General features: G+C 37.7%; 1 protein-coding gene and 1 long non-coding RNA gene across 4 annotated transcripts in view; one reads left to right on the top strand and one right to left on the bottom strand.

Annotated features, from left to right (window-relative positions):
* Positions 1–24,296, top strand: part of ctnna2 (catenin (cadherin-associated protein), alpha 2) — a 353,288-nt gene that overhangs the window by 112,067 nt on the left and 216,925 nt on the right. The gene's annotated exons all lie outside the window — the stretch shown is intronic.
* LOC308396396 lies at positions 9,951–13,830 on the bottom strand. Of its 3 annotated transcripts, none has more exons than XR_013971557.1 (5): positions 13,714–13,802; positions 12,949–13,014; positions 12,443–12,598; positions 11,743–11,835; positions 9,951–11,444 (listed from the first exon to the last, which is right to left on the bottom strand). It is a non-coding gene; the product is annotated as an uncharacterized lncRNA (long non-coding RNA). The 3 variants fall into 3 exon arrangements; XR_013971558.1 differs by lacking the exon at positions 13,714–13,802 and adding an exon at positions 13,558–13,706; XR_013971556.1 differs by lacking the exon at positions 12,949–13,014 and having other exon boundaries at positions 13,714–13,830.

Genomic DNA, 24,296 nt, shown 5'->3' on the forward strand with positions numbered 1-24,296 from the left:
AAAGCGTTATTTGTTTCAGAGCCGTATTAAAACAGGCCACTTTTCATGACTGATTATATGAACCTATACCATAAGGCAGTAACATTCATTGCTTGGAATGGAAAAATCTTTTTTTTCCTTTTTCAGATGGCATGTCAGATGGCAGGTAGAGATCAGCAACAGGCAGGGTCCAAAAAGATGCAGGAGGCCACAAATGGCATTCAAGGTTACAGAGCTACAAGAAACAGTTGGTGCAGGCCAAGGGAAAATGGCGATCCATGTAGGTGTGGGAAATCAGGTGACCTGGAAAGGCAGGAAGGCTCAGGGTTACCACAGGGCAGATGGAAGTGCCTGAATATGACAAGACAGTCAGTGGAAATGGCAGAGGGCAGGGAGGGGAAAAGAAACAAGTAACTGAATGCAAACCTGAACTGCAGCTTTAGGTTCGATTTGCCTTACACGTTCGCTAAGTTGAGTCAAACATATATAAATAAAAACAGCTTTTAGTGGCAGCTGGCAGCACTTGGACACCATAGGATCTGTGAGTCATCACATTAAAGCAGCTTCACATATAACAGATTCAGTTTTAAGGTGAAGTCAGAAGTCTGTGGATAAGTTTGGTTTGTAGGTGACCACACTTTTTATTGTGTGTGTGTGTGTGTGTGTGTGTGTGTGTGTGTGTGTGTGTGTGTGTGTGTGTGTGTGTGTGTGTGTGTGTGTGTGTGTGTATACATATAAACAAATAAGGAGCACTTGTACATCAAAAGTTTCTTGGTTCTCAAAGACTTTATTTTCATGATGAAACAAATTGCCTAATGGAACAAAAGCCACCCACCTGCTCCTGGCGGTGTAGTGTTTCCTTTTGTTCAAAGTTTGTTGAAGTAATGTAAACATCCAGTTGCCTTTATGTTTCCTCCTCCTTTTCATACAATCTCCCACGTATTGCCTCTGCCTCACAACACACAAATTTTTATTGGAAGCTTCAACCACAGCACAAGGTTAATCAATGTGGTAGCTGGCAATAAATTAGGTTCAAGTGACAGGAGAATGTCCATACCTGTCTCAGCTGCTGGTGATCTGTGATTGGTGACAGCAGGCCCGGCTCCCTTGCTGGTGCTGAATCATCAGGAGCAGCTGATTTAGTTACGGCAGCTCAGACAGGGCCAATCTATCAATTGATCTGGGGAGTAATGCATTGCCAGCCTGGGTCAAGGGAGCCTGGGCAGAATATAGCCATAGCTAGAAGCCATGGCAGGTGAACAGGGGGCAACTCGACAAAACGGTGAGCAGCAGAGAGAAGGATTTAGGGAGTGTGATAGCAAGCACACAAATGTCACAGTTAGCTGGATGTGGCACATAAAACTAAACGGGAGATGTGAGGTAGGACGATCATTAACGTGAGACTGATGGCCGTCTTGCTCATGCGGCTCCGCCGGGAGTTGCCATGTAGAATGCTCAGTCAACAATTGCGTAACCGATTACATACACACAGATAATATCCTTTCCTTCCTTTACCTGTCACTGTCTTAAAGTGAAGATGAGAGTGTGATAGCGTTAGAACAACGATTAAAATAAAGGGAAGACAATTTACAGATCAATGAGCGCACAAAGGTGTTTGGGGAAGGTGTGGTCACTGAGCCTCTGGGCTAAGAGAAAAAGAAAAAAGTGCATTTTGGAAAGTCCAAAAAAAATAAATCTTTTTTTCTATCTTTTTTCTGTTTTAGAGGGCACTGCCAAATACAAACTTTAATGCTTTCCTGTTTCTGCAACTGTCTATTTTCATGGATAAATGGTGCCAACAGTATTTTGCTACACTTTATCTACTGGTGATATATAAGACAGGTTTGGAAAAGAGAAAAACAAAACATTGCCGAACCCCCAAAATGGTTTCTAGTGTGATTTTGTACCCTGTGGCCTTGTAATACTGCAGTTTCGACCTCAGACCATTTTGTCTCAGATGAAAAGTGTCAGTCTGGCTAGATGCTCGGCCATCAGCGTTGGCAACTGATGGCTGAGTAGCTCAACACTCAGCCATCAGTCCACAAACTTCCTTACAAAAAAATATGTGCTTTTGCATGTTAAGCCTTCATTTGACAGTTGGTGTGAAGAGAGACAGGAAATGGGGCAAAGAGACCAGGGGAATAACACGCACCAAATGGCTGAGGCTGCCAGGATTTGAACCTGTTCAGGGCATAAGGATCCTGACCCGACCACAGGGTCACCATTTTTAAAGTTTGTTTTCTTACTTAATGAAATCACACAGTGTGATTATAATGAAACGTGTTTCAGCAAAGTTTGTTCTTTTGCTTCTCTGAGGTGCTCTTTTTTTTTTCTAAAATCTTCAGCTTGCTGTAAATACAGCTGCAACAAATGCAAGGGGAGTGAATTTAGCTCAGCACACTTTAAGTCTTAATAGTGTACCAGAATTTTCTGCTGGGGGACTAGGTCAGATTTTGGGGGTTTGTTGCTTGAATATTAACTTACACTTAGTTTTTGTAGACGCTGCTCTATGTACTCAACACAGCATTGACTGTGAATTAATAGCAAACCATCGGATCTATCACTATCACCGTAAACACAAAGTGTACATGCAGTGTAAATCGATATAATTCCTGTATGTTTTTCACAAAGTTATAGCACAAAAGGAGCTGGAAAAACATTGTTCATGATGAACCCTATAGGGAATTGCACCACATTTCTTTCTCTCTGTTTGCTTTTAATTTCATTAATCCTTATTTGGTCATAACACCACCAAGTCTCCCTTTTGATTTCCTCATTTTTAACAATTTAATGCCCATGTGTCTGATGACACTACTTTATCTTCAAAGACTGTTCGGTTTTAAGCTTCTACACAAAGTACAAGAACATTATTTTGTTTCTCTCATTCTTTTTTCCTGCTTAGTATTAGTGCCTTTTCTTGTTTTGATTCTGGTTTTCTATTTAATTTTTATGATGCTACAAACACTCTGTTGTTAAATGACAAAACAATAAAATTTGGAATCTTTTATTCAAATAACAAACTCTTATGCCACCATTTCTTTACATTTGGCTATTAAATTGGGAAATGCTGCAGCTAGGGATGGGTATTGATAAGATTTTCATGATTCCGATTCCATTTTCGATTCTGTTTAACGATTTTATTCTTCTCTTTGAACAAGATAGAAATTTAGGAGTAACATGGCCTTACAAACCCAACAGTGAGATCTTAAGAGATCCACAGCCTACGGCTTTTCAATGGGGTGTCACAGGGTCCCTAGGAAAAAAATTGTAAATGTAAAACAATAAAATAAATATTCGTCTGTAGCAATAACAAAGTATAACATAAATTATTCTGTAGCAATTACACAAGAATATCCAATAATGTCCCTGCCTACAATTAATCACATTCACTTAGCGAATCTGCTGTGGCAAATGGGTGCAAGCCTTTGACCACAAACAAATATGCAAATGCTTTTGCATATTCGTAGTGTTTCCTCTCTTAAATAAAATATCTACTTAGCAAGTATTGCAAGTTGCCCTTGTGTCATCCGTTCTCGTAAAGTATAATTAAAGTTTTGAGGCGACGTGTTTCCTGCCAGGTAAATGATGCTCTGCAATGTGGTGACGTCATTCGGGGCGACTGGAATCGATAAGGGAATCCTTTGCAAAAATGGCAAACAATTCCAAGGAATTGAAACAGTGGGAACCGGTTCTCAACAAGAACCGGTTTTCGATACCCATCCGTAGCTGCAGCTGATTGATTGAAAACATGTGCGGTCTATGTGAGGTCAATCCATGGCTGATAGTGTTCCACTGTGTGTGTTTCCTGTTACATTCTGTTTGGGGTTTTGTTGTTGTTTTTTTATACAACAAACATTCATCTGAAAGTGGTCAAGTGCAATGACTGACCACTTTCAGATGGTCAGTCAGTCATTAGGTCAAAATGACCTAATGTTTAAAGAAAACCTCTCCTCAGAAATCCTGAAGAACTATTTCTAAAGATCATAAAAAAAAGTTACATCAGGTTCTTTGGAAGAAAAATATTTAAAAAAATGAGGGGTGGCTTAAGACTTTTGCACGGTACTTTCTATTAAAAAAGTTTTTAACAGAATGTTTAAAAAAACCAACATATTTTCACAGCACTACTTCAGTCATGAGCACTTTAATCAGCATGAAATTTCTGTTTAATTTCTCCCTCTCCAAGACTAACAATTAAATAACTGGCTTTCCATTGTCTTAAGATCAGACGCACACCATAGCTTTTGACAATAATCAGCAGCACATAAATGTACAGTAATTACCACACCTCTGCTGGTGATAAAATAACTTAATCTGTTTCACACAGCACAGTGGGGTTTCATACAAAACCATCTGCATTCAGCACACCTGTAGAGATGTGTGCCATGAGGATCTGATTGTGCTGTGAAAGGACAGATTCATCTGATACACAGAGCTGTGCACACCCAGTACTTTAAGTTATATTATTGAGTTCATGAGTACTGTTGAAATGTTGACTTACTAGGTTGTGGACCTTTGATAAGCACCTGATTTCCTTGTTAAAACCTTGCCAGATTTTGCCATGACAGTAACTTCTCACCTATGTCCTCTTTTTACTTATTTCCTTTGTTTATTCCTTCCCTTTTTCCAATTGTCCTCTCATCACGGTCCCTTCAGACTCAGCACTTACACCACATTAGATGTCCTAGACCTAGCTATAAATCACTGGTTCCCTACAGTGTCCCATGCTCTGCCTCCCATCTGTCAACACCTAATGCGCCATCCACTGTGCTCCAACAAACCACTTACTTCGAGCAACTTAGCTTTCTCAGCTGTTGAAGCCTGGCTCGAAGATGTAGCCCCTGTAGGAGACTGGCCTGAACATCTAGGTAAAAACTGTTAGTTTATTTAAAGCCCTTAGGACACCTAGAGGACATGTTTGTTCCCACCCCTTCTTTCTGAGCTTGAGTTGGAGACAGCTGAAGCAGCTAACCCGCAGCGAATGTCGTCCATTGTGATAACAAGGCCACCTCCCTGCAGATGGACCAAATCTCTAAAAGAGTCCCTGCAGCAAGCAGCCCACGCAGTCTAAGAAGAAGGATCTCCATCAAAAAAATAACTGTAGCACTTTGCCAAACATACAACAGAGCTATAGTTGAAGATTTGCTATGTTAATTTGTTCTGCGCTTTATATACAAAAGACAAACAATTTTGCTGAAGCTATGAGCAGTCGCTCTTCAATCCTGTTGCACAACAAGTCATGCTTGGTTCCAGCATCATTTGTTTCACATGTTGTCTTTCTTTGCCCATTTTTGAAATTATACTATAGTGCAAAACAAACGCATGTATGTATAATAAAAATAAATAATCTTTGATGAAGAGGTGAGTCATGAAAAGGTTTTTTGCCTTCAAAGTGCTTTACATAAGGTATGCAATGCTTTCATTAAGGTCAGGTATATACAATGCTGACTCAGTGCAGTGCAGCTTCTGCTGATTTGGCCATGAATTTATGTTTACAACCTCCAGTCATTCCACAGACTCCCACAGGTGCTTTTTCCTTCAGCTTCAGACTGTGCTGGCCATCGAGGCAAACTTATATATACTTATAACTTATATTCCCTCCTGTGATGGTATTTGTTGAAATTGTGCAATTTTCTGGTTCGAGTTATTGTCCTTGGACTTAAAAGTCTTAGAAATAGTCTTTGAATTCACAGCTTTGTGTGTAAGAAATTTTTATATTAATATTTTCCAAAAGAGACAGATGTAGAATGATGAGGATGACGTGTGATCAATGATCACGCTGTAGGTTTTTAAACACTTACTGAGCAAAATGTGATCATGTAATTGTCATAGAATAGTGAATTCAGTACTTATCATGTCTGCAGTGGCCTTCCTGTTTTTATCTGACATGACGTGTCAGCCACCCTTGTGTGCAAGGAGACATTAGACATCCATATAATGAAACAATTAATACAGATATTTTAATGCAGTTAATGAAATGTGCTATTAAAATATAAAAAAATGCACAGAATGACCTTCATACATGGATAATCCTCCTTTCTAACATATAGAAAAGCCAACATTTTATTTAAATAAACATTTAAACAAAAAGTACCAGGTGTGTTTGTTTTTTTTCCAATATGACACAAAATGAGTGACTAACGCTTAAACTCCTCATGAAAGTGTTTATTGAGTTCAGGACAGAGAGCTGTTTTCCTACAGACTTCTGTACGACCTTTGCACAAGTATTGCCCCTTAGTTGCGATTAAAAGAATGCAGGTTTAAGACACTTCTATGTTGGCTTCACTTTTCAGACCTTGAAGCTATTTGCATCTTTTACACTATAACTGTAGAAGTGATAATGCTTCTTTTTCGTCCTGCTCTCTCTCTTACTCTGTCTCTCTTGCGTTCTCTTTTTCAGCTGGCTGATTTGTAGTTATCGCCACAGAGAGATTAGTCACATGGCATGGCGATGGTGATTGCCACACCTGAGCCAAACAGAAGACTCCTTAAATAACTCAGACTAATTAGGTTCTGGAATCAACTGACTTGAAGGGTTCCTGGGATGGACATGAAGGATATAAAGCTGAAGTCCACACTGGAAGCAATTTGCTGGTTGCTTTGAAGTTGATTGCCAGTTGATCGTGACATTCTGGACGCCGGTTGCCTCAATATCCCTATAATGTATTTACTACAAGATCACACTGAATGTCAATTAACAGTATCCTGTGCTCTCATTGGCAGCCACTTTTAATTGGATGCCTCAAAGCTGAAAATTTTTATATCTGGAGATCTGTTGTCAGCATTTTTTTAACGCCAGCATTTTGTCGAATGTCATTCACTTTCATGACGTTTAGTTGCTACGTATGCTGCAAATTGCATCATGTGTGGACACAGCTTAAGGGTAACCTCAACAGCTGAGGTGATCTCCTTGTATTTCTGCATCTCACCAAAATATACATCTATTTCTCTTTAGGCACTGACATACTTTTTAAGCAAAGAGTTGATGGCAGCAGAAAACAAAGATCACAAGGGTGTCTAACCCCTCATGCCAAACTCCTTTTGAAAGATAAAAGATTGGCCCTTTGACTCTCCAGTCACCTGGCATGTGGTTAAATAAATAAATAAATAAAGTTTTCCACTGATTGATCAGAGCAATTGCACATCACAGCACAATGGTGCAATAGTTAGCACTCTTGCCTCACAGACAGAAGTGTCTTGTGCTCTCCTGATTGCCTGGACCTTCCTGTGTGGAGTTTGTATGTACACTTTCCATCTGATACTGTGACTTACTTTCACAGTCCAAAGAGGTGCATGTTAGGTTAATGGGTGATTGCAAGTAGGCTGTAGGTGTGGAACTGAGCGCAAATGGTTGCCTGTCTCTCTGTGTTAGCCCTGTGATAGAATTGCCTGTCCTGGGTGTTATCCACCTCATGGCCAGCGCTGTCTTGGATGGGCTTCAGCTCCCCTGTGACCTTGGATTGGATAAGCGGTTAAGAAAATAGATTGATGGATTCTGCAGTGTTTGTAAAAAGCTTGCCAAGTACAGCAATGATTGTCAAAATCTGCAAGAAAAATCTCACTGATGTAAAAGTCAATCCGACTGAATCATTAAGTCTAATGATGTCTCACTTGCGTCAGCTTCTATTCTCACACTGTTAAATAGTTTATTATATCTCCTAAAATCTTTGAAGTAATATGCATAACACCTCCTTGTGCATCTGATAACAGCAAGTCCCATGATGAGACTCTTGTTCCATGTGCTTACCAATTGTGCCAATTGTAGCTATAATAGAAGCTGCATGCCGTACTCGCCATTCTAACTTCTTTGGTCTGGGGACGGAGACGAAACAGAATCCTCTGTGGGCGGTAGCGAGCAACCAGCACATGGCTGTCTGAACGCCCTCACATCACCGTCTCCGATTGAGGTGATCGGATAAATTAGACTTTAATTGGGTTTTTAGGCTAAGTCATATTAGGAGATGAGATAGAATTATCCAGGAACATATTAATGTAATAAAAAGCTCTCAGTTCTGGCAGGTCTATTGCATTAGAAAGCTGCCAGCCATTCTCTCTTCCCCGTCCCTCCAGTGCCATTTCCCCTGAAGGGCTTGGTGCTTTGAGCAGTGCTAACATGATTGACATTGATAGCTGGATCAAACTATAGAATCAACCATAATATCATTAAGTGAGCAGACATGGAAGCAAAGACCTAAGTTCTAACTGTATTAGCTGATACATATGTTAGGGTTATGGATTCAGTCAGCTAATTGCATTAGGAATTCATGCTTGCAAGTCACAATTTGCATTAAAAAAGTATACCTGCCTGTGTGTGTGTGTGTGTGTGTGTGTGTGTGTGTGTGTGTGTATAATTTGTGCTGCCGCTGGTGTGTGTACAAAGCTGTGTGCAGGTGTAAATGTGAAATGATGTGTGCAAAATAGATTGTGTTGGTATTTGCTTGCTTTTTATATTAATCAGGTGTTATTGTCAATCCTAATGTCCTTTTAGAAAACAGACAATCCCTTATTTTATGTAAATAGACTGAGACCTCGACTAGTCTCACTATCTGTCAACAGCTGTTTCTGAGGAAAACAGGATTAGCCATCAAGGGGTATCTACATGTAGCACCGAGCAGTAATGTATTCTATTTCAATAACTGGGATGTTATTCCCACTAACACTGCCAAATACTTTGGTATTAGTGAACACAATTGATGAAATCCCCCACTTGCTTCATCATACATCCTGCTATTAGTTCCAGGAAACTGATTTATTGTGTCCATGGTGACCCTTTTACTGCCAAGCTCATGTGCTTACTCTAAGTATATCCCATCCATAATCCAAAGAGCTTCTTTGTGATACTGTACAACCTCTAAACAGATGCCATCAACCTTTTCAGCATGTTTTGTAACCTTTTTATAATGTATATACAAGTTTTCAGGTGCCTCCAAATTCCACGATGATAATTGTTTTTTTTCCCGAACTTGCTTCTTTGTGAATCAACGAAGGAATTATTGGAGGTTAGAATGACATGAATGAGCGAAATACGAGATAGGAGGCAACATGAGTGAAATGTTTTATAGGTAAGGAACCTTCATATGAGATACATGGGTTAAAAAGAAACCCCAAACTTTTGGCTTTTCCCTAGAGGTCACCACACCACAGCAGGTAGCTCCGCATGTTTGATTTAGCAGATTTTATTTTTTATTTTTTTAAATGCCGGAAGCCCTTCCTGATGAAATATGTGGCAAAATAAATTCCGCATGAGCGAGATCAGCAGCGTGCACTGAGTATAAATTAAGCTCTGCACTTGAAACTTTACTCTTGAAATACTAACAAATACTCTTTGTTATTACTCATGGCGGTTAATGGAACTGGAGTCTTCATTATGCTGCTTGCATTTGTGCACAGTTATACTGAGGTAATGTCTGCAAGCTAGTATTGATCAAAAAAAGTCACAAGGCATAGTGTCATATACTACTTTATTATGTTGCACTCTTACATGTACTGTCATGTTTTTTGCACAACAGCTGGGAGACCAGTGTATTCCTGTTACCAGTGTATGAGTATAATGATAACAGCTAATGTCAGTTACCTTTACGTGATTAACTGATGGCTATCAGTACACTCAAAAAAAATGAAACGTTGACTTTAATTAAAATTATTTTGTCAACAGGTTCCACGAAATTGAATTATGTTAGTTTAAAGCAAAAATCTTTAGTTCATCTAATTTAAAAAAACTACTTAAGATTAACAAGACATATTTAAGACTAACTAAATCAAGTTATGTTGTATGAACATAGATGATATATTTTCAGGTTAGATAGTTTAGATTAGTTACTTCAACACATTTCTTATTTGTGGCAGTAAAATGTTAAATTTAAGTTAGATTAATTCAAATATTATATTTTCAGCCACCTTGTGCTTTATTAATTAGTTTTACATAAATCTATTTTGTCAACAGGTTCCACACAAATGAATTAAGTACATCCAACTTATTTTTTAAAATTTATTTTATTGCCAACACATTCAGTGAGCATTTGTGTAAACCCAGTCCAAAATAAAACACAACAGCTCATTAGGGTTAGTAATTAACAGTATGTAGACAGATGCAACATCAAGACTTTAAATTAAATGTCTGTATCTACCAGAAATAGAAGAAAAAAAAACGCATTGAAGATCACATAACACATTGATAAGATGACACTTGAGTTATGCACATGTGATGCTAGTAAGGTCTGTGAGTGTTTTTTTTCTTTTAGTGTCTAAAATGGATAGCAAAGTTGCTATTTGCAATGATTGCTTAGGGTCAGTCCAGTAACACAATGCCAATGAAGTGCTTTCCTTTAACAATGCAAAGTGAAGTGTCCACCTCAACAGCCACAATTTAAAAAAAAAAAAAAAAATTATGTAACAACAACAACAACAACAACAACAATAATAATAATAAATAGTCCACTGATATTAGCAATCAAAGAAAATTACATCACCATCCCAAATAAAACTTTAACAAAACATGCCAACATTATGGTCTAACAATAAAACAGCTTGTCAGCGTTCAGTTTTTTTGCAACAGCACAGCAGTAACCATTTAACACTCGCCACTGTCAACATTTATTTTACCAGTGTTTGGGCAAAAAACTTCAGATGGAAACATTTTAACATGGAAACAATTGTTCGTCTTTAAAAGTCCACAAAATATACATTCATCCTGCATTCCCAACTTGGATGATCTGATATCCTCGTGTTGGTGTTGTTCCCAGACCATCATGAAAATGTTGTTCCAGGTTCAACATTGCAAGTGACCAATCACATTGTTGTGACGTTATTCTATTCCAAGCCATTTGTGCATTTATGAAATTCCAATGTTGCAAGGACAATATCAATTCTGCTTACTGTTTATTAAAGGGTTAGGGTTAGGGTCAGTTGATCGGCGGACAGAGGCGGTTTCACGCAGCTTAAGTACAGTTTTTTGTTTTACGCCGGTTTTTCCCGAAGTCGCAAAAGTATGACGTCACAACATTCTGATTGGTCACTTGCAATGTTGATCCTGGAACAACATTTAGTATGATGATCTGGGATCAACCTCCTAACTTACCCTTATTTTTAGTATGTATTGCAATTACCTTTACAATGCACACAATGTAACACAAACTGAATATGAACATATTTCCACCTCATAACAATATGCCTTGAACGCTAATATACACACCACCCTTCAACATTTCTGGTGCAGTATCATCTCTCAATTAAATCCTTTAAATCTCAATACTTTTGATTGTCTCTTAGCTTTCAGTCTTGAGGTTAACTGAGATTCAGTGCATATATCCCACCCATTAAGAGTGCACATGCAGAGGCCAGGTCTTCCAGGTCATGCAGGACACACTAGATGGTTATACCCACATCGGCTGGAGGAGTGCTGGCATCAGCTCTTTCGATGGTAAAGATAGCAAGGGTAATTTGTTCCAGCTCCCTCTGAACAGCTGTAGCTTAGACGCAAAAACATAGAAAAATGGCATCCAGTTTTAAAAAAAAGAAAGAAAAAGGGCCAAAGCTACCCTTTAATGACGTAAACACAATATTAGGAACATGCACCCCAGTGCGCCACTATTTTAGACTACAGATTCAACGATAAATATAAATAGTTTGGGTATACAAGAAGATTTCCCAAAACATTTAAACAGGTTCCATGCAAATTACAACAACAACAACATTACAACATGCAACAACATTAGTTATTCAAAATTTGGTTTAATACAGATAAAAAACTAAACTAAAATTACCAACCAATTATTCTTTGAAGAGGATGCTTGGGTCTTCATTCAGGTAAAAAGGTAGTGCCCTGAGGACACACTCCCTCCCCTTTTCAATGGTTTCCTTCTGTAGAGAGTGGCAGAGATACAGGAAGAGAAAACAGATATACTTTAGGATGACAGAAACTCACATTATACGCAAAATGAATGACATAGCCACTGCACAGATAGACATGTACACAAGACCAACTAATCATCACATGGACATGAATAGTTAACCTGTTGGGCAGGGTTTCCACCACATTATATATAATAATAATAATAATAATAATAATAATAATAATAATAATAATAATGGATACTTTATTGATCCCCATGGGGAAATTACTTGTTTTTCTCTGCATTTGACCCATTCACTCAGTGAAGCAGTGGGCAGCCCACTAAGCAGGCGCCCGGGGAGCAGTGTGTCCATAATGGAGGTAAAGACAAACTAATACATCATCTTTTTTGCATTCAAAACATAACATAAAAACATTCACTTCTGGTTTAACCTAAATCAAGGGATCAGATTTTACATATGTTTAGGTAATTTAAATTTTCCAACGTTTTGAGTACCAAACTTTGTCTTGCTTAATATAAATGTAAGTGCACTGTGCAGCTACCATACACTAGCTGTTTAAATTTGAAAATGATCTTATTAGCCATAATATTTTGCTACCAACAGAATAACGCACCTGTGTGGCTGGGGCCAAAGTTTGTCTAATTTTCTTCCCTGCAACGCCTCCTTTTTTCTTGAAGACTTTTATGAGCTGGTCAGTGTATTGGTCAAGTTGTGTAAAAAGCCTTGGAACATGTGCAGCAGTAGTAATCCTCACATATTCTGCTTCCACCTGAAAATATGTCAACAAACACAACATACTGTACTGTAAATATACATACTATATGTACACATATACAAACTAAAACTAATGTAGTAAGACCTCATTAAAGCTATAATTTTAACACAAACATTTACACAAAATGCTAATGGAGCCATTACAGCTTTTATTGTTATTTATCAAGTTCCAAAAAATATTGATCACAGCTGATCTGAAAAGAATTTCATGCCTCAGGCCCTTGAACTGCAACCTTTACCATGGTTCAGATGTGGAGAAGAAATAACAGGGGCATGGGATGGGTCACAAAAGAAAACTTAACTTATAAAACAGTTTTGTTTTTAAAAGTATAACAGTTCACATACCACATACAAGCTCAGCAGTACCACATACACCACATCAGTATAGGAGGGAGCAGGTAAAGGCAGGATCTGAGATTTATAAAGTAAAACAAGAAATTCATTACTTAATTTCAAGAAGCAAATTATTGTTTGAATTACAACTAAATAAAATACTACTCAGAAGAAAAGCAAGAGATTGACACTGCCATGTGCTAACTTTCTATAGAAGCAATTATCACCAGGTCTGTCGACCTCCATTGTCTGTCCACTCATATGTCTTGAATAATTTTATTAAAAAAATTAAGTGTGTACTTTCACAAACTGTAATTTATAACTACATTGATATGTATAACTCCGCTAGGAAACATGCTGTATTTACAGACCATTTTTACATAATACAGATTACTGATAGAGCAGAACAATGGTGTCACAGTGGCTTTCGCCCTTGACTTTTTGGATTTTAAATGTCACTTTATGCTATCCTTGCTATCCTATTCGATATTTCCGACTCTCGGATTACAGAAAAGGAATCCCAAGAAAGCAAATGGAAAAATAACCCCTTGAAAGAATAACCCCATGAACCCCTGTAGCTAATCCCTTAATAAAACAAAAAACAATAAAAATGTTTCTTACACAGTCCACAAAATAAGCATGTCCAGGACCCAGTAAAACTAATGTAAAACAAGCACACGCAAACGATATAACATGTCTTGTAAGACAAACGCAAAATATAACCATGCTGGACATATAGATACTACACAACATAGTCAAAGAAAAAAGTGGTCTTACCTCTCAAAGAAACAGCAGCTTGGCGCCAAAACAGCCTTTTTCAGTTAAATTTGAAGTCTTGCGCATGAGCAGGCACAAGCCGTGAAACCTTCTTGTTCTGCGCGGTTTCATTACAACTGTTTTTGCATTACTGCCACCTTGTGGATATACAAGGTATATCGATCCTCATTGACTTAACTTAAATGTTATGCGATCAAGTAACACATTAGTATTATGTACGTTGAATAATAGACACAATTACGTAGACTTGATTAGAAAAACATATGTTAACTTAACAAAAACATATATTTTAAGTAAAATGAAAATAAATAATTAATATACACTGAACAATCCACCTCATTCATTTTTTTGAGTGTAAGTTTAGTAATCAATACAATTTCACATCATACATAAACTAATATAATAGATCATGCCAGCTCATGGAGGAATATGACAAGTAGCCAACTAGGATATACACTCTCATGTGATTATACAGGTATCATTTTGTTAGTCTGCTTGCTGAAACTTACCTAAACTTAAGTAAACCAAACTTAACTATGCTGCTTGTTTCTGTAAGTACTTTAAAAGTAGTCAGAAGAGGCGGAAATGTGGATGAATTAGCCGACCTTATCCATTTAAGACAGCAGTATATTATATTTTAATGCTGTGTTCTGCTTTAATGCCTTGGCTCCTGGTCATTTGGATTTTAGTTTTATGGATAGCACCAAGGCAGAATACCCAAACCACCCTCTGTGTAAAGCAATGATCCCTGCCACACTTAATCCATTGAGGGTCCTAAAATCCAGGACCCAAAGGATCTGCTGCCAGCATCAATGTTTCAGACATCACGGGACACTCTCAGAGGTCCCTTGCTCCGGTGGGTCAGAGCTGTTTTGGTAGGGCCACACAACAGCCACACAATATTAAGGAGGTGGTTTTAATATTGTGACTGATCGCTGTATATCATATTGATTCTTGGTCAACTTCTCCTTTTTATTTCATCGTTACTCAGCAGCAGAGTCAAATTTCATTACACCCTCTGGATCCATATAACAGCACAAACTCATCTTTGTGTCACTAATAAAGCGATTACTTAGATCGAGAAAGGTCTAAAATGCTTTTTCATGGCTTCTGGGTGATAATTCCCTAAAATATTGGAAAAATATGAGTGGCTATAGTGTCAGGGAAGAATGAGAGGGAGTTGTGCAGTTGGGCGAGGCTTTATAGCTTACTGACCTTTAAAGAAATAGATTGTTGTTCTGTTAGATCATGTACTTTATAGACACCCATTTCTCCCCTGTTCTTTGATAATGCATTATTGATTTTTGTTAGCTTTATTACTGTATTTAAATGCCAGAAAAGCATTTCTATATAGAGCTGTGTGTCTGTTACATCAAACCTGTAGGATTTACTATGCATTTGGAAGTTCATTTACAGGAATCAATGCAGGTTGGTTGAAAAACCTGCACTATATTAGAATGTTTTGATTGATTTAATGGTCTTTGTGGCTAGCTGAATTGGTCAATATTTATTTATTTGTGTTTGCCTATTTTCCCTTAAGAACCAGGTTTATTGCATACTTCCTTTTTAAACAGATGGTCTAGTTTTACAGCTTTGTTGCAGTTTTCTCATTTAATCGATGCTTCTTATTTCATTACACAAAAATATGAACCCCTATGCTTGATATTGTTTTAAAGATATTTTATGTATATCAGTCTTTTCAAGAGTACAGAGTCCTAACACACATTATTTAAAGACCGCCACACACACTAGGGCTTGAAGAATATGATTTTCATTATTTAACTTTTGATTTCAATAAATGTTTTGGCTTCTAACAATTACAACAATTTTCTATCACTAGTATGCATAGGTAAACTATGGATTTTTATTGGTTTTCTGTAGATTTTCCTTTCCCTTGTCTACTTTTCATGGTGCTCAACACCTGGTTGTCTAATTTGTCCTTTATAAGCATCCTGTACATTCAAGTAAGTAAGTAACATTATAGATTGAACACTCGCAGCTTGTTGCTTAATGAAGCAAATTGTTATTACGCTGACGTGCATAGTGTTGCAAGCTTCATCAACATTCATATGTGTTATTGTTCTGGTATAATCTATATCTGGTAAGGAGCTGCATGTCTAAGAGTGAAGTGTTAGATGAGGCGTTCTGGTAAAAGTCGTTGTGCCAAGAATAGACATTCAAGTAACAGCGGCCTCATTTTTCAGAGCATGCACGTTCTAAATCTGTGCATAGGAACTGCCTGTATGCACAAGAAAGTTGGTTAATCATATTATATTTAAGACATGCACACCTGTATGAAATGAACAGTGATAAATCCTGCATGTTGTACAACCATCTGCTTGGGCAGAAGCAGGCTCATTTAGGAAAGAAATACCCTCGATTTGACAACGAGGCGAACAAAAATACTTTTAAGAATATCTAGAAACCTTAATGTAGGACAGTTTGAAAGAAATAGGGGGAAAAAAAGAGTAGGCGGCCGTGGTGCGGTGTTGAATCAAGTGGTGACTGTCCACCAGATTAATAAAATCCTGTTCATGTAAACTAAAACAAAAATTAAATACACTGTCAAAAAAATTAGCACAGTGGCTACAAATGGATTCATACCAGAGTGTTTTAGTTTTGTATTTTGTAATTAGGTTTTATTTTTATTTTGACTTTCAGTTTTTAATACAGTTTAGATTTTTTTTAGTTTCTAGTGTATTTAGTTTTTTTGTTTGAAAATGTTTAGGAGTTCTTATCAGTGTGCTGAAATGAACTTTTCATTATCCAAACCTCGTTTGCAATTTTGAAAGATACATGATCTATTTTTTCATAAGGCATTTGCTTTGAATATAGCCCAGCTTAATGGCAGGCCTATTCTCGCCATCTGTCACAGCTTTTAAGTGTAGGTATACTGCAGTGGCGGGGCTCATTTTGGACAGCTACACAGGCCAGGACTTGGACTCAAATTTTTATGGCAAGACATCAGAAGTTATCAGACATATTTATTGATTGATCTTATTCTCAAATTAATGATAAGAAATTCAGACAGTCAAACCATCAAAATAAACAGTGGCCTTGTGACTTTTCTGTATATGAAGACTGTGTCATCACCCCCAAGTGGATGGTGGCAGCACGTGCTTCAGTCCTTCAGGCTAGAATTTGGCACTGTGTTCTGGCATTTAAAGAAAAAAGAAAAATGCAGTTATTGGCCTGATTAGGTCTGGTAGTCACCAGAGTGTGAAGCCATTACTGCTTCACCTTAGGTCTAGTTTTAATTAAATTTAATGTCTGTGTGTAAATCGTGGGGAGTGTGTGTGTGTGTGTGTGTGTGTGTGTGTGTGTGTGTGTGTGTGTGTGTGTGTGTGTGTGTGTGTGTGTGTGTGTGTGTGTGTGTGTGTGTGTTGGGGGCGGGGGGTGGAGGTTCATTTTTCAAAACGGAAAGGGTGCAAAGTCCAAAGTAGCTTTGATGATTTTTTTTTTTTGGGATTTTTTTTTGTTCCCCAGAAGTTTTGTGTATCTCATTTTAGGCACAAGTCCTTGTTCATTGCTTATCAACCACCTGATGCTGTCATCTTACTACATTTATATATATTAACTTCAAGTACTGAAGTGTTCCTGACTCGGTCAGAGGGAATTTATATGTAATTTGTTTCTCAGTCATTCACATGGACGTTAGTGAAAAAAATGACATCCCAGAGCAAACTCATACAGGGCTCTTTTTGGATTAATATCAAACAAAACTGGTTACTATTAACAACCCTTCAGTTCAATCAATGAGACACCTCTGCAGCCCAAGCTTCAAGTACAGGAGAGTCAAAGATTTAGAAGGAGAAATCCCACAGAGACATGTGAAGAACACTAATGCAATGCACACGCAGAGACCATTAAGTCTTTTACAGTATATTTAGATATTCACTCTTTCGCCCACCTACATCTCTTTTTCTTTCCCAGCTCTCCTCCTTCTGAACAATCTCCTTACACTTTGCGCTCAGCAACGGAGGCACCGATAACCAAGCTTAATCATGCATGATCAATCTAAATGGAGCATATGAGAATACACACTACTAAGTATGTGAAAATCAGCCCGAGGATGTGTGTTGTTTGCCGTGAAACTGGAGCTGTCAGATAGTTTAACCTTACAACAGCCTTGGCTTGCAGCACAGTGAAACTCAAGAAACAGTCTGAGGCATGGCTCAGAAACACAGTGAGCTCGTCCTTAAGTAGGACAAGAGAAATCTCCAGGCGGATGTTGAAATTGAAACAATCCCTCCAGGAATTTTCAGATTTGCAGCCATATGATTTTTTTTTTCCATTCCACACTTCATCACAAATATTGCAGGGATTAGCAGTTTTTGTATATCAACACGGTTTCTGCCTAAGTCCCTTACATTATTTAGTAGGTTTCGATTTTCACAAACCATCGCACTTTCAGCTCAATCAATACTGCACTCGGAGGTCTGTTGTTAAAGACGGAATCTTTTTGGTTGTTATTCATTAGCTTTATCCACGTCTATTCAAGAAAACTTTCAACAAAATCTTAAAGATAAATGTAAGGATTCTGTTACTGCTGCGAAGCCTTGGGATGGCTGACTGTGCAACAGTCATTCATCAGACATTCATCAGACATTCTTCTATTAAATGTTAATTTCTTTAATTCACATCTAAGACTATATGTGCTTCCTAAGCCTTTCCTCAGATCTCACTGCCTATTTGTAGATTTTCCTTTTCCTGGACTTGCATGGCTTAAAAAGAGAGCTGCCACTCCTTTCTTAACTGAATTTACCCAAAAGTGTCCACTTTGATTATCAATAGCCTAAAAAGACACTTTAGGCTCGTCTAATGAATGAATGAAATGAAGGTAGGAGTCAATGGACTGCATTTGATAGTTGATCAAAAGGGGACAGTTTTTAAATTTGGATGTCCTTATGGATCTCTCGCCTGTCACATGAATTAGTTTTTGACCCATTAGGTTCCGAAAACATTTGCACAACAAATAAATATATACTATCATTATTTCTATTGATGACAAAAAAAACAATAAGAAGACACATAACAATTATTTTTTTTACCCCAGAACACCGAAGAACTGCTATATACATATGACTGAAATGAGGCTGAGTCAAATACATTTCGTTACATCCCCATTAAAAGCTTAAATCAGAATGCAGGGTTCTATTTTCACCCGTAATTTCACCCATATTTAACCAAGTTACACCAATGTGGTTTTCACATTGTCCTTGTGCTCGTCTCAGAAACTCTGCTTGATAGTGCAACTTGCAGGTTGTTTAAAAGCAAGATTATTCTGCCCCCAAGGTGCTGAATTGGTGATAGCTCATTTTGGAGTGAAGGCCTTTTTAATGGATATTTTTGGTCATTTTCTCTCTGTCATGATATATTCCCCTCACACTGTGAACTCTCTCGCACTTGTTCAGCAGCGGTTGCACTCCTACTCCCACAGAACAAAACTCTGCTTCGGGCAGAAGTCGGTTTTTCACATTTTATCTGTTCCTTCTGCAGACTTGACTGACGTGTATCAGTAAAACATTGTTTAATTTAGTTTGTATAGTTTTCATGCATACACAGCCCCACTTCCTGACATTGTTTGGAAATGTTATATTTGTATTTTAGAAGAATCACAGCTTTAAAAAAAGAAATCCTGGCACTGCACTGATAGGTGTCACTCCACTGTACAGTATGAAGTTTAGAATCTCTTTCACTAAACTCATCATAGATATTCTTAACTCAGCCAGCAAATGTGGAAAGTTTTATTGTTCATGAACAATGAAAGAAACTTCATGATATTTATATTCTTCATGAACAATACAGAAAGCTTTTCAGTTGAGAATGCCTATTCAGAAAGCAACAGTAATGGAAAAATGAAGCTGTTATTATCAGTAAAGAGGAAAAACACAAGAGTATAGAGATGATATGTTTTTTTCTTTAATTCACTGTGGAAGGTCATCAGTAATGTTTGTTTCATGGATAGCAATGATATTAATAACCAAGACAGCCTTTTTGAGCTTGTTCACATCAGATGACGCAAAGAAAAAAACAAAAAGGAAAGACTTTTCCACCTCTTGTCTGGTGTCCCTCTCAGCATTCAGGTGGCACAGTCAAAGGTTGGCATGAACAACATGGAAGCATGGCTCCATCCTGCTTTGTATGGGTCAATGGTTTAGGCTGGTTGTGCTGGTGTGGCATATTTTGGACTCTTTAGTACCAACTGAGCATTTTATTAAACACCACAGCTTACCGGAGTATTATTTTCCACCATGTCGATCTCTTTATGGCCACAGTGTATCCATCTTCACACTATGTCACGAAGCTCAAATCATCATCCGCAGTGAACATGACAGTGAGTTTCTCTGTACCCGAATGGCCTCCGCAGTCAACACATCTCAATCCAATAGAATAGCTTTGGGATGTGGGACCTAATATGTCCATTGTACCTATTAAAGTGGCCAGTGAGTGTAGTTATTTTACATATTTTCCATTGTAATGGACGGGGACTTGTATAGAGCAGACACCCCCACCAAATAGTCACTTTCAGAAGAATGTATAACCTTCACTGGAATAATTTGAGGTAAATTTTTTCACACTGGGATCATCAGCTCTAGTAACTGTTTGGAAGTCGGAATCATTTCTGATTCAAGCTTTTGAGATCATTGCTTTAAAATAAATGTTTTGATGGAGTATTGATTTGTGAAGCATTTTTCTTGACAAACAAACCAAAAAAAAGTATATATGCTTAAAAAAATAGATGAACGCAAGAGCAAATTGATTAGACTGCACAAAGACCTCATAAGACAGTGCAGTCATGTGAAACAGTAGTAACAGGCCTATACACACTGACAAACAAATAAGTTACACAGCGCATATAAATAAATCAATAAAAGATCAGAGTAAATAAAACAATGCAGCGATTGAGTTTCTCGCTTTAAAGTCTTTCCTTCATCTGGAGGATGCACACTGTAGGTGTCTACTTTGCATAAATTGAAATATGTGTCAATAAACACCCAACAAATGCTGTGATCTGGTGTCATCCTTAGAGCTTTGAATTCAACTAAGCATGTTATTTACCTTGGCAGGAAAGTCTTACAAATAAAAACACAGGTGTGAAGGTGCCTGTTGGATTCCAGTGTTGACATGCAGCCTTTTCATCACAGCAGTGTTCAGTCAGCTCGAAAAACCCTTCAAGGCATCTACTGGTTTAAGGGCAGAGTCAGCAGCATGGAAACATGGTGTGTTTCCTTAATAACTGATTTTATAATAGCTTTCTTGATTTCCACTATAAATTTAATGTGACAGCCACGTCTGGAGTATGTATATGCAGAACATGGCTTTATATAAACTTAACCCTCTGATGCATAGTGGTCACTGGAGTGGACAGCTACTAAAACGTACATATCTCTTTAATGCATTGGTTTCTATGGTGGAACTGCATATTAGCCTCTAGAGTGCTCTCTGCTGCCATGCTCCATTGAGGTCAATTCAGTGTTCAGTTAGTGCAACTGCAAGTAAATTTCCTCTGAATCAAAGATGGCAGACAAACTGTCACCCCTGCCGACCACTGCTGGCATATCCTGTCAATCCTTCTATGCTAAAAGAGCCCAACAGGTAAAAAAAAATATGATGATATGCAGTAACATCTAGGGAAGGATATTATCTGTTTGGAATAAGAAATTGTTATGTCTAATATGTAGAAAACTACGATTAACCATGTGTCCACTGTAGTGGACATCATGCATTACCCACTATATTTTTTTAACATAAGTCATAAATTGTCTCACTGTTTTTTGGGACTGTTTTGGTTATAATTAAGCATATAATTGTTACATTTATAAGCTACTCATTTAAAATATATATTTCTGTGCAGATCAGCTGTAGTTTGAGTTACTATAATAATTATTTTATCATATTTTGTAGACTTCAAATGCAGCAAAGAATAAGGCAGCGTACAGAATAGTCCAGGAAATTCCATCCAGCTCCAGTGATGATGATTTCATTGATGAGTGCAGTGATGAGGAGTTCAGTGATAAGTCCAGTGATGATGAGAGTGGCTGCCAGAGCAGAACAGAGACATAGGAACTACGGATGATGAAGACACAGACAGTCAGGATGCAGAAAGTGAGAACGATGAGGGGCAGGATGAAGAGGAAGGTCAGTATGATCAGGGAGCTGTGGGAGATGGGTACATGGCACCTGACCATACTCAAGCCCGCAAAAATATTTGGAAAGTCCAAGACAATGACTTGGTTGGAGACTTGCCTCCTTTTCTAGGAGAGTGGAAATTGAATGTGGAGGGGAAGGATCCCATAGATTTCTTCAGACATCTGTTTCCAGCAGATCTAATTGATAATATAACATACAACACCAACTTGTATGGGAAAGAACTGTCAGTAACAAGAGAAGAGATTCTCCCTCCAGCAATGCAAAAGAGGAAGACCCAGTGGGACCCCACAACCCGTGAAGTGGAGAGCAGTCACCAAAGTAGCCTGTGAGGTCAGGTTTGCCACAGGATATCACTGGCCCCAACTGACCGAGGTGAAAAATGCAAACAGGTGCCATGATGTTGTGTGCACACGGAAGACCAAATACATCTGCATGCAATGCTGTGTGCCATTGTGCCCTGGATGCGTTGCAAACTTTCGCACAGCCTAGGTGTGATGAACATAGAACTGTTTGGAGATGCAGAGACTAAGATGTCAGTTTGTGTTTTCTTCCAGCATGCTACTAAGGGCTTGGTAATACTGTCCTGCATCGTTATAGAACTGTGTAGACTCAAAAATGTTTCTCTTGTTGGAGATAGTTTGCCATATTCAGGTGTAGGATTCATAGCTAGGACTGTTGATTGGTTTTGTTATTTACGTCTAAACATTGGGGCCTTATGAGTTGAAAGTTCCAAAAAAATTGCTGAGATGTTTTTCAAAGGATACAAGCAAACAAGTGTTTGTATATTTACAATAGAACACAAGGTAATTAATTTTTACAGTAAATTCACAGTATTTCATGCTAAGTGCTCAGGCGCATGTAGTCCACTGGAGTGGACAAGTTTATAACTTTATAAAAAAACATATTTTTGAAAAAAAAAAGAGTTAAACATTTTTTTTCATGTCCTGAGAAGAATAAAAGCACTTAAGAAAAAAATCTTGACCAAGGCTTTCATAATTCATGCATCAGAGGGTTAAAATGTTCTTCAATAAGGTTTGTGTTAATGCACATTATGAGACACGGTAGACCGAATGGCTCCCAGCACATCTTTTAGTAGCGCTTTTCAGTAGCCTCACTGAATAGTTTAATTTGTGCCTTGCAAATGGAGTCCACATTATATGTGCCTTTTCTTCAGAACACAGCAATAACAGAATCACAAATTGCTTTTCTTTGATATTACATATATGTTCAGTTTCCTTGTTAATTACTGTTATCATGGTTTTTTATTTTCCCTTTCTCTTTCTGTACCTGAGAAACACGCTGTTCAAGCCATGCAACTGCTTGGCAGATACAGTGGGACATAAATTATTCTTCCCGGTGGGCATGCGGCTCTGAGTTACAGTGCATATGGAGTAGATGGGAATAAGTGAACCGTATAAGGGGACAAGGTTTCTTTGTACGTTTATTTACATTTGATCATTCTAGATTTTACATATGAACCTATGAAAAAACATGAAAAAAAGACGAGGAAATCAAATAAAAGAAAGCTCACAGGCCTTTTTTACTGTATGTTTTATATTAAAATTACATTTTGTAATAGAAGAAGTAAGGGAAGGAAGAAGTATCTGATGCTACCTGTATATGAAACAAGTCTACATTTCAGATATATGGCAACGTTACTGGGGAGTCACGATCACATGTTAGCACTGTTTGTAGATCACTGTTGCTCGATGTTCAGAAGTTCAGAGATTCTGAGAAAAATTAAGGCGAGAGGATCAAAACAGATTTAACCATATATGCTTTATGTTACCATACTAACAAGTCCCCCCTAAACTAGCCATTATTATTTTTAGTTGCTTAAATATTTTTAGTTTTATTTCTGGAACCTCTCAGATACTATAGAAACACAGATTTAAGAAAACAGTGAAAAGGGTGAAGCAAAAAAAAAAAAAAAAATACTGCAGGAAGCACAGATGTTGCATATTAAGTTTATCCATGCATACTTACAATAAAATTTTATCATTTGAAACAATGATTTTTTTTCATTTATATACTCACATGTGTAAAGTAAAAACCAACACATCAGTCATTAAATAAATGCTTATGTTAATATATGTTTATAGTTTAATTTATGTCGTATTTTTCCAACCTGTGTTCAATACACAAATTTTCTGGCTTCAATTCTTATTCACTAAAATGTTCTTATAATCAAGGTTCATACAGGCGTATTTTTGTAACCTGGACAGTCTTTTTTTAAATTATTATTATTATTATTATTATTTGATGCGTGAGCATGTGCGCCTCGAGCTTACTGCTCTTTTTTGCTGTAATAGCCACAAGGACTTGTCACTGAGAATAGAGCTGCAACTCTTGGGCAACCCAGATAGCCTACAGCCAAAAAAGACCCATGGATAAACAAGCAAAGGAGAGGAGAGATAGGAGGCCAGTGA

The sequence above is a fragment of the Rhamphochromis sp. 'chilingali' genome, assembly GCF_963969265.1.
Source record: "Rhamphochromis sp. 'chilingali' genome assembly, chromosome: 4".
NCBI classification, from domain to species: domain Eukaryota; kingdom Metazoa; phylum Chordata; class Actinopteri; order Cichliformes; family Cichlidae; genus Rhamphochromis; species Rhamphochromis sp. 'chilingali'.